The sequence below is a fragment of the Simochromis diagramma genome, unplaced genomic scaffold, assembly GCF_900408965.1.
Source record: "Simochromis diagramma unplaced genomic scaffold, fSimDia1.1 OVJJ01000205.1, whole genome shotgun sequence".
Lineage (NCBI taxonomy): Eukaryota > Metazoa > Chordata > Actinopteri > Cichliformes > Cichlidae > Simochromis > Simochromis diagramma.
In genome coordinates, this window is record NW_024386782.1 from 1,987,155 (window position 1) to 1,997,761 (window position 10,607).

The 10,607-nt window shown below is 38.6% G+C and overlaps 1 non-coding gene across 1 annotated transcript; it reads right to left on the bottom strand.

The window, feature by feature from the left end:
* Positions 1 to 10,246: 10,246 nt before the first annotated feature.
* Positions 10,247 to 10,318, bottom strand: trnaw-cca. The gene has a single exon. It is a non-coding gene; the product is annotated as a tRNA-Trp (tRNA).
* Positions 10,319 to 10,607: the final 289 nt, after the last annotated feature.

Consider the following 10,607-nt stretch of genomic DNA (forward strand, 5'->3'; position numbering starts at 1 on the left):
TAAGAAAGCTGAAAGACTCCCTTAAGGAACCGATTCAGTCAGTACTGATTTAAGAATGCAGCACGTACTGTTAGTATGCTTGTTGGTCTTATGAGAGCAACAGCTTAGATTTTGTTCACCTCCACTGATACTCCAGTTACGACATCTGAGAGTAAAAAAAAACAAGTTGTCTCTGAGCGCATGAATGCTCGGGTGCTGCTCTGCAGCTTTTTAAAGCAAAACACACCGAATGAATTATTCATGTCAAACATTTGTGTTAAATTAACATCACAGATTTAATGGAGCGCTGCAACAGACTGCGGCCTGTCCAGAGTCTTTTGCCCTGTTGTAGCTGAGACAAGGTTTATCCTTTCCCCTCGCCCTGGGATCCTGAATTAGACGAGTAGTAAAGCTAATGAATGGATTTAACTGCTGCAGAAAAAATGAGAAAGAAAGACAAAAAGATAAAAATGAAACAAACCATCACAACAAAGCAGGGGATTTATGTCGATTGCCTTCTAAATCTATCCCGAATAATTTTAAAAGAGTAGCATTTGTGAGTTTTATTCATGAAATACTTACAATGTGTTGTAAGTCTAATATCTACAGTAAGATTGAAAAAGAAATACTTTAGAGGAATGTTTTGCTGACTGCAGCGAATGACAAAGTATTCAGCTGGTTGTAAGAAAATGAATTATCAGTGTTTAAGTTCAATGAGGTGATGAGAGTCTGTAACCATAATTATAAAAAAGTATCCAAAAAAACAAAAACAGTTTTTACTATATGGTCATGTATCCATTATTGACAGAATATTAATATATTCATTATAAATATTCTGTTCATCATTATACCTGATGTATGACTCTTGAAGTCAGCAGCTATCAGCTTCATGAGCGTTCAGCTTTACTAGAAGTCTCTTTAAGTATTGATGAGACTGTAAGTGGTCCACTTTCTCCTCTCTCTCTCTTCCTCCTTTACTTTCTTAATGCTATTTCAGCTGGAGACGAGCAGAGACGAATCTCGGACTGGACGTCGCTCCCTCAGACAAAATAGGTTTATGTATTATTAAACACTACATGTGGTCTCCTGCAGAAGCCTGTATTATTAGAGGTCTGGGAGGTGTGCTGTTTAGTGTTTTGTGGTGGATGAAGTGCATAAAAGCGAGGCTTAAATCCCACATTCATCACCCGTAAGGAGAACGGTCACCTCAGTCACTCCTCATAAACCGCAGAGGTCCACCGTGATTCATATTTCTTCAGAGGATGAATGGATTCTAAATAGCTGTCAAAAAATGATAGTTAAGCTCTTTTCTAAACCAAAACAGCAGAAAGGTTAAAGGTCACCTCTACCTTCAAATTGGATGGATTAATGAATAGCAAAGACGCACACAGATTGTTGTATTATGGCCTGGAAAGAGCAACTTTCTCACTTTCCCTTTCAGCAAGGTAATAGTTAGCTGTTATCAAAAATGGTCCTTTTTTCTCTCTTGTCTATGTGTTATGGTTTGACCGGGTTAGCTTTGGAGCCTGTTTGGAGCGAAACCAGCTGCAATGTCCCACGCCGAGCCTCAGTACCAGTGTGGATCTAGAACTGGCTAAATTCATGGCATTCTGGGAAATCGGCACACATCATTTATACTTCAGCATTTATTAAGGCCATTGTGTTGTGGTGTTGCACACATTTGATACAATTAGCTCTCAGCGACCTGAGGCCAGGATATTACCCCACTGTAGTAAAACTGTTGTGATTAAATTTAATGAGATGGAGATGTTGCCCAGTGAAGAACCAAACTGTGCAGATAAGTAAAACTATTTGTTAAAACATTACAGTAAGACATTGCTGTTGTTTATTAATCAAAGAACCAGAGCCGGATCCAGCTTCATTCACCTTCCCTTGAGGATGAAGATTTTCATTTTCATAATTAGTGGGAAACCTGCTGCTGAGAATTTTGACCATAACAGCTCCTGAAATTATCCCAAATACCTGTAGGTGCACCATAAAGTGGCCATGTGTTGAACAGCTGTGGCAGCTCCCCTGCCCGATCTCTTCCACCCTCCCAGGATCAGTCATCCACTGACAGCTGTATTCTTCACAGTCAACACCTTCATGTCCATGGCCTCCAACAGCCAAGTCCTTAACTGTGAACACCAACAGACACTGAAGCTGAAGAACAGAATCAGGTTCAGAAACTTAGACGATAAGTTAAAGACTTGGAGGTCTTGTGGTCCACCAGAATGTTTATTTGACCTGTCAGTGAAAATTTGCTTTGCTCAATAGACATGTTACTAGCTCTTGGCCAGGATATGTATTGTGATCCACTGAAAATAATCTTTAGGTGCTGTCCCAGTCACCCTCACTTTCTTTAATAATTACAATGGCAGAAAGAACTTGTGGGAATCCGTAAGCTGAATGATGTTGAAGTCACTGTAGCTCCTCTTCTGTTTGAGGCCACACAGGGTGTTTACTGCTGTCCTTCTTCCTGCTTCACAACACCTATCAGATTACTTCCACATCCACAGCTTTGTGGCCAGGAACTTTAACTGTGAGCATGTTGTAGCCCTGATTATACTTTCTGTGTCTGTGAATCTGCTAGAGTCCATGTGATGTTAATTTTGTCATCAGACACAGGGAGTGTGAGGATTTGTTAGGACATCTGCGTGCCTGCCTGTTTCATTGTGACCACCCTGAGTCATCCACTGAGAATTTACATCATGCACCAAAGACACATTTACACCAGCCCAGCAGACATGCCCTCTTGGGGCCCATGTGAGGTACACCCATACAGTCCAGACAACCTCCAAAAAATGTATGCCTTCTCCCAAGCTCGAACCAGGAATCTTTGTCTTAGTAATCAAACACGTAAACAAAACTACAAACTTAGTCATACTGAGAAAATGGAATATGTCCTTGCACATTTTGACTTCTCTTGCAGTGTATCAATAAAATCCAATTTAGTTTAGAATCAGTCGTCTTATTCCAGGCTCATATTTCAGACGATGTAATAAAACATTTTCTATGATTTCATCTTCTCTGTAATAGTTCCCTGTACGGTGTGCCAACAAATATACCCATGCGTGCCCACAGCAGGCACGTGTGGGTGAATCGTGGAGTGGTTCTGTTCTGGCAAAGCAAACACACACCTATCCCATGTGAGCCCCAGGTGGGTGTGCTTGGGCAGGGATGGGCCCCATATCAGTTTTTGAGCCAATCAGATGTGGGCAGTGCTATTTGTTTGACCAGCTGCTGTTTGTTTTTTAAAGACTATGACACAATTATTATTATTGAAGGTCAATTTTGTTGCCAAATAATATCTGTTTCTGTACAGCTCTCTAATGGGAGAAATTAATAACAACTCTGCATATATATAAGATAAACGATAATGATACCGTGGGCCGTTATATTTTGACAACACGTTCAACGTTTGGCAACCTCAGTGATCTTCATGAGTCACAGTTCTCTGGTTGCTTCTAAATGACCTCTCCCCCGATGATCAAGTACTGATTTTATGTAACCCAGATTTTGCTTTCCAGTTTTGGTGAATCAGATGCTTTTGGCTGGTGAAATGAAGGTTTTTGAATATGAAAGCGTAGACATGTGCACATCGTCTAAAGTGCAAAAACACATTTAGATAGATGTTTACTTAAATTTTCAGTTAAACATAATAAAGTGGCTGGTATGTACAATGCTTATAACTGTATTTTACTGCCTGTATTGATCATAAGTCAGGTATACAGGAGTCAAAAGAGGTTTTGTAAGACTTTTCACTCAGACTGCTCCTTCACTTTAGTCAGGGCTGACCTTTGCAAGCTGTTTACAAATACCAAAGATTTATATGTGGGCATATTTGCTGTGGTCTGTATTCATGGTTTTTCACTGATTCTGCATGACTGAACCACAGAATGGCCAGTGTGTTGTGTTTGTTTTAAACTGTGTAATTACACATAGAGCCCAGCATGAAGTGTGCAACACTTTAGTGACTAAACTCATATAAAAAAGGTTGGATGATTTTTTTAAGAAGTTTTTTTTTTAAGGTTTTAATGAAAAACAAAGGTTTGTAGACCACAAATGGACTAATGTGATGTGTTTATTAAATGTCAGGTGAATTTTTAACAGACCTCACAAAATCGGAACAATGTCTTCTTTTATTTTTTTTACTTTTTAAACTAGATGGGAGAGGAGAAACGGGGCTAATTGTGCCACCTCGTTAGAAACAAAGGATGCAATTTCGAAGGAGTAAACATGTTTTTCAGAGTTTAGTTAAAAACAGAAAACAACACTGCCTCTCTTGTGGCCTTTATAGTGGAATATAATTTAACTCCCTTGCTATCAGCAATATGTTTAAAGCCTCAGTTTATTAGAGAGGGTGTTGCTGCTCATACAAGCTGAATACAAAAACAAACTGGTTGCAATAATTACTGCCGTGATTTCTGTTCTCATACAGTTTCAGTCTTCTTGAACAAGCATCAGACAATTTCTGTGTTTACCCACATTTTCTCTCCAAAAGTCAGAGATAATGAGGGACCTGTGAGCATCAACCACAGGACAGGACCTTCATTTACGGGCCAAAGTAACTCTAACAAGTCCCTCGATTCCTCAGAAAAAACTGTTTCCTATTAGACTTCATTGTTATTAGTCTCATCCCAATTTCAATCATTTGGTTGTGATACTACCCTCCAAGATTGCTCCAAATCACAGTTTTGGCATTTATTTCTATTTTGTGGAACCAGCGTCTGCTTTCTATCAACATGCCGGTCCTCTTTTCTTTTTCTTTTTTCTCCTCCAGACTGAGTGAGTGCATATGCAGGAAATGGCATCCCAGAGATCTTCATGTTTGTTGTCTATTTGGCCATCTGTTGCGGTCTGGTCCAGAAGAGGGCGCCATTTATTTTTTGTTTGTGTGTTTGTTTGGGGTTTTTCCATCTTTAAATGCAGCCCCCCTTTTTCAGAGGCTCAAAACTTTACAATATGGTGATATATCCATTATTGACAGGATATATGTCAATATAACTTTAAATATAAGTTTTTAATACTTGGAAATCATTTCTAGTAAAAGACTAACTGAAATCTAAAAATCTTGGAAACATCACCAAATGCTGTGTTTATTCCCCTGAGATCTGAGCTCTGCTCGGCCTGGAGCCAAGATGTCTCTCGACTGTAAAGGTGGAAAATGATTCTTCTGTGTTGGTTTGATGTTCAGAAACAGTTTTTGTCAACCATGGAAATAATTCTGTCATCCACATTTTCGTTTGAGGTCTTTCAGGCCTTTAAGTGTTTGGGCAAGACATCCTGTCCATCCTTGTCCTGAGTTGGACAAGACATTTATTCTTTTCAGGGATGAACCAGAGTGTTGATTCGGTCCCTCCTAATGTTCTTTGCTGCCTCTGTTAGGTTTATCTTGTTTTGCTCAGACTAGTGATGGCTTTCCTTATGCATAGATTTAAAGTAACACTAAAGTTAATATACGTCAGTTACTTTTCAGTAGCTCCATTAACTTATAATAACAATAATGCAGTTTTCCAGACCGATTGTGTAACACTGCAGAGCCCTTGGCGTTGGCCCCATCATTTGTGAGCTGTGAGTCAGGAGCGAGGCTGTTTACAGCCATGTAGCTGAAACTGCCTTGATCAAGCTCTGTGTTCTCTCGCATGTAAACTGCACACAGAAATGGCCCCAGACTGGATTCAAACCCAGAAAGCAGCATTGTTTGAATAGTTACTTTAAAATGAACTTAACGGCTCTTTTACATACAGACAACTTTAATGCGATTAAGTTGATGTGTGATTCCTTCAAATTTACACATTACTAACCCTACATCTCATCTGTTTCTTTGGGTGTGTTGTAGCCTTGAATGATAGAAACTGGCATATAAAAAGGCAGTCTGTTTCCATTCTGTCTTAAATCAAATATAATTTAATCTAAAATTGGGAAATAACTGTTTTATTTATTTTTTTTACTTGTGCTATTCCTGCTGTCCAAACATTTTCCAGGCTATTGTTTATGTTTATTCTTCATTAGTCACTCATCCCCAGCAGAGCTGCAGCATTTTTTTTTTAACATTTCCCATCTCTTCAGGCCTGGAGCGTCACGTACATCAGTTGGCTAATGTTCATCTTACTCATCTGGTCCTGCCTGCTGTGCCTGAAGCTAGACCGGAGACCGGCTGCCTTGTGGCCTATGGCAGCACACTGATAGTTCTGGACTATATGTGGAGTTTGGACATGAACATGAACACGTTCATCTAATTTTTGGGAGCTAAAATTCATAGCCAAATACTTTGAAACTTTCCAACTAAATATCAAAGCAGTCACTAAACCTGATATTTAGCTTGGCAACCTGCAATCTGAAAACACAGCGTGGTTTAAATACGTGCAAGGCTATTTAATAAAATAAGACTGTAGTTATCCATTGTGCTCCTGAAGATGGTGAAGTTTTAGTGTTTTGACATGCGTTGGAATAACTCTGAGGCTTTCATGTTTCCAGTTTCTCAATTAGTTTCTTGCTACAAACCTGAAAATGGTTCTTTTTCTTTTGGTTCACCTAGATTTCTGCTTCCCCCCCAAATGGTTTATATGTGTTTATTAATTTTAGGAATATAGATGCAACTGTATTTTACACCTTTGTTAAACTGTTTTATGTTTATTTGATGGCCAGATAAATGCAATACATGTACACAAGTATGGGTAATTAGTTAAGCAATAATTTGACAAACTCAATTCTCATTTCCTACGTATAAAGAATATCTCCTCATATTATTCTGACCATCAGCATTTTGCTTCCACAGAGTTAAAGTAAACTATGTCTCATCTCTTTTTAAACATATTTATTGTGCGTAGGTCCTTTGCATGAGGGCCTTCTGGTTACTGCTGAGACAGACGCTTACAGAGAGACAGAAGAAAAACAAAAGGAGACAGCACTGGTCTCTCAGACGTTCATGTGAAGCCAGGCTGGACCACATACAGCCCGCTTTGATCTTGGGTGTGCCAGACCAGTGAAACTTCTCTTTCTGTCCATGTAAAGAAGTTTAACTACACATTTAATCTCTGAGGTATCTTTAAATGAGAAAAAAAGTGCATATTCAACAGTACGTCTCAGTTTTTCTACATGATAAAGAAAACGAGTAAATTAGAGAATTCTGTAGACACAGCTCTTTGGGTTTAAATTGTAAGAAATTAATGTGCAAAACAATAGAAAGATTCTGCTAGCTCACTGTCCAGACTGTCCTGTAATTATAAAACAGAAATCTTCTGTTTGTTTGTTTTAATAACGTGGATCTACTTAATCTACTTAAAAACAAAACAAAGCAATTTTTACAGAACAAAAAAAATGTCATCTGATGTCTTTATTAGTAGAAAAAACTATAAAAGTCCAAAATGTATTTTCCAAAGCTGCCCAGTGGACCAGATTGTCATCTATGGTGTGCTGATTGTGGTCCCCGGGCCTTATATTTGTCACCCCTGATGTAGAGGATCAGAAGAAGGAGCAGGGTAAGCCCTGTGCTCTTTTTTGTTTAAACTTACAATAAGATATAAACTGTTTAATATGGGTTACAGGCAAAGTTAATAAACTAATTATGTTAAAGACAATGAAAGATATGGACAAATATTATATTACATGCAGGTATCAGAACTAGAACATAATGGGGCTGAAAGATTTACTCCATCTATTTATTTTATTTGTGTCTGATCATAACAGGACAGGCTGTGCTTTCCAAAACAAAAAGAAAAAGGGGATGAAAAAGAGATAAAAAGTAAATGAGTAAAAAAAGAATCCACTGAGATCTTCTATGTGATGATGTTCCTGTTTTGTGTGGTACCAGGTACCAAAAAATACCGGACAATGATCAGACTTTCTTTGTTTTTTTGGATTTAGCATATGCACCAAAAACCCAGCAGACCTTGAATGTGACACAACTCATCCCATTTTTGTCACACCCTGTTAACTGCCTCTTTTGATCGTCTGTTCTCATCGGTGATTGCGTGCTGTATTGTTCAGCTGTGTGTCATAACATCCTCACTTCACAGTCTGTGGCATGGGCCTTTTAACTTTATTGTTGTTTTTGTGGATTCCCCGTTGTTCTGCTGCCACTTGCCCAGCTCAACTTCCTGTTGCTCCTCTCTGTGAGCTGTTGCCGTCTTTCCTCTGTCATCTGTTTCATTCACGGTAAATTGATTCATGGGTTCTATTTAATCGTTGGGTATCTGCTCGCTTTCTGTGCCATGCATCACCATCCCAGTTCATCTCTGAATTTCAGCGTCTTCCTCCTTTACCTCCCACTCTGACTTGTTCCTGATGCTTTGTTTTTGGTGGTGCTTTACATTAAGAATATAACTAACCTTGCTTCTAAAGTTCAGGTATTCTGCATGGCAAGTTCGTTTTGTCTTTCTTTTTGTTTTGCCTGTATCCAAATTCTTACCCTCTTTTAATCCTTTTTCAAATAAAATCTCTCTACTTCTGACAGACAACCTCTTTCTCATGCATGTTTGGAATCTGCAAGAATTTCTTCCTCCAGTGGCTTTCTGATGATCCACACCCTGATCTGTCCACTGAACCCCAGAAAATTACCCCCTTCCTGAAAAAGCTCCCTTCCCCCAAAACCACTGGAGTCCTGCAGCCAGTTTGTGTGGATCTTGACAAATCTCCATGGATCTATTCTAGTTTCTCTCCTCACTGTGTATAATGACTTCTGTGTAACTATACTGGCCTGAGAAGCATCAAAGGGAAAAAAAAATTCCACTCAAATAAGTAAGTGTGACCACAAAATGGCAAAATGTTCGCCTTGACATGCAGCCAGTGCATGCAGCCAAGCCTGAACTTTGACATGGCTCCATTATTGCCTGAGAACACATTAAAGTTTTAATGTCTTAATGCGATTATTTATCTGCTGCTCAAAGATCAGACATCATGAAATCAACACAGATTGTTTTAAGGAATGCAGCAGAAACGATTACAGCTTTTTGTTCAAAGTGTCGGGTGAAACGCTGCTGAGTCATTTGTACTACATATGAACGTGTGTAGCATTTATGTACTTATGAGGACAGAATACCTGTAGGAAATTTACTGAAAATATACATTAACCACAGTACGAAACAGTTAAAAAGCCCGTCAAATGTTAGAAAGTTACTCAGAATTATATTGGCTTAAGTCAGGCTTACGTGATCCAGTGAGTCCAGCCCTCGAGGGTCGGTGTCCACGTGTCCCTGCTGCTACTTTATATTTTCTAACATGAAGTCAGAACGGCAAGAACCAAAATTAAACACAAAAAAAGAAAATCAGCATCTATCTATCCATCCATCTATCCATGTTATGTCTATCCAGAATTAGACAACAATATAATGTATTAAAGTATGAAACAACATGAATGCTAAAAGTGTCACTTTATTGAACCATTTTAGGTGAAATAAAGAGTACAGGGCTCTTTGGTCTTCAGTTTTTTGTGTGAATTGTTTTGCTTTTCCCTTCTTTTTTGTCTGTTTGTGTCTGGATTGCTTGGATTTGTAAAGTGTTCAACAATTTAGTAGACCACCTGTCGTAAAACAAGAAAGCACAAACATTTCTAATTCTTTTACTTGTTTAAAACTACAAAATTATATTGTTGTTATTGTGTATTAGGCAAATAATAAACTGAATTCACATTTTTATTCCCAAATTTGACTTCTGGAGAAGTCTGAAATTAATCAAGCACAACATTCAACCACTGAAACATCTTTTTTTCTGTTCAGGGATGTAACATGTAGTGTAATTTGAAGTCTTAATAAAAAAATAATAACGGGCTCTACTCGTTTTTTTCTGTTTTTCATAACAACAATAATAATAATATTTTAGCTTTAAAATTATAATTTTAGTGAAAGAGCGCATACTGGTGGATTAACCACGACAGAAACAAAAACAATGACTTTGGTAATTACCAGTACTGTTAATTAAATGTTTCTTGAGTAATAATAAAAAAATAATTATGGGGGAAAACGGAAAAAAGTTGCCAGCTCCAGTATATATATATTCTTAAATACTGTAATGACAAAGTTGCCAAAAGTTACAAAATTTCAGTGTGGTAGTGGGTGAAAAACGCAACCACTACATAACATTTCATAAGCAACGCATAAACCAGAAGAAGAAGGACAAATGACATCAACACTCTGCTGATCAGCAGCACCGGTGGCGATTATTAACCGGGTCACAGAGCCATCTTCATGTTGGATTTGACGTCAGATCTTCGCTGTTGTAATTTGGGACGCGCTCTCCTTTAGTCTGCGTGACAAGAATAAAGGCTTGACCCCGACGTGATTTGAACACGCAACCTTCTGATCTGGAGTCAGACGCGCTACCGTTGCGCCACGAGGTCGTCCGTTCTGACTGTCCCCCCACCAAACAACAACAACGGGAATTAAATTTTTTAAAAAAAAGTGTGTGCGTGCGTGTGACGAACGTGATCATTTATAGAAATTCACCACAGATCTGTCTGCTTTCCTGAGGAACCTTAGTCCTTAGCTCAACACAGAGCCCACGTGGAGCTCTGCAGCTGAAGCAACAAGAAGTGTCATAAAAACAACAATCGTGAAAGAGAACAGTCCAAAGACTGTCCGTGGTTCTAAATTGCTCATATTGTGAATGTGAGTATGAGTGGGTCTCTG